General features: G+C 34.2%; 1 long non-coding RNA gene across 1 annotated transcript; it reads left to right on the top strand.

Moving 5' to 3' along the window:
- Positions 1–480, top strand: LOC149547591 (uncharacterized). Its single transcript, XR_016354266.1, has 3 exons — positions 1–87; positions 188–253; positions 340–480. It is a non-coding gene; the product is annotated as an uncharacterized LOC149547591 (long non-coding RNA).
- Positions 481–732: the final 252 nt, after the last annotated feature.

Raw genomic sequence — 732 nt, 5'->3', positions numbered from 1 at the left:
ATGACGTCGGACACACCTCCTCATCTCCGACAATCTGTTGATCATGGAGTGGCCGCAACTATGGCTAGCTCACAGCCATTGATTGAGGTATGAAAGAATTTTCTCCGTTTTAGTTGTTGTTTATAATAGTTAGTCTCAAAATTTCTAATGTTATTTATAAGTGATTATATTTATTGAATTGTTGTAGGGTCTCGTCACGCCTGATCGTCCACGAGCCTTCGAGGTGGACGTACAGAGTGACTATTTGATGGCGGTAAGAAAATAATTGATTTTGTGTGTACATATATTTGATTTCAACATATAATAAATACTGATTCATATCTACTTTTTTTGTATCAGCTCGAGTTGGAGAAGAGCCTCAACAAGAGGACGAGCGAGTGTGTCAGGAGGACCCTATCATCTCCACCATCTCCCTCAACACGACGACAGAAGACGTCGAGAGATTTGTTTCCTTCCCCTCGTGGGAAGGAAAAGATATAGTTGAGCTAGACATATATATATATATATATATATATATATATATATATATATATATATATAGCATTAGTGGACATATTCGATACACATTTGATGTATATGACATTTTATATTTGATGTATGACATTTATTTGATGTATGACATTATTCGACTTATGACATTATTGGTTAATATATGATATGTTTGTTCATATGCGACATTATTGGTTATCATAATATATTATGTGTTTGTTAATGTACATGACATTATTGGTT

Source organism: Cupressus sempervirens, chromosome 7, assembly GCF_028749045.1.
Source record: "Cupressus sempervirens isolate cs-2001-9-10 chromosome 7, ASM2874904v1, whole genome shotgun sequence".
Lineage (NCBI taxonomy): Eukaryota > Viridiplantae > Streptophyta > Pinopsida > Cupressales > Cupressaceae > Cupressus > Cupressus sempervirens.
The sequence above is the reverse complement of the archived record's forward strand: the minus strand, read 5'-3'. Positions and strand labels throughout refer to the sequence as shown.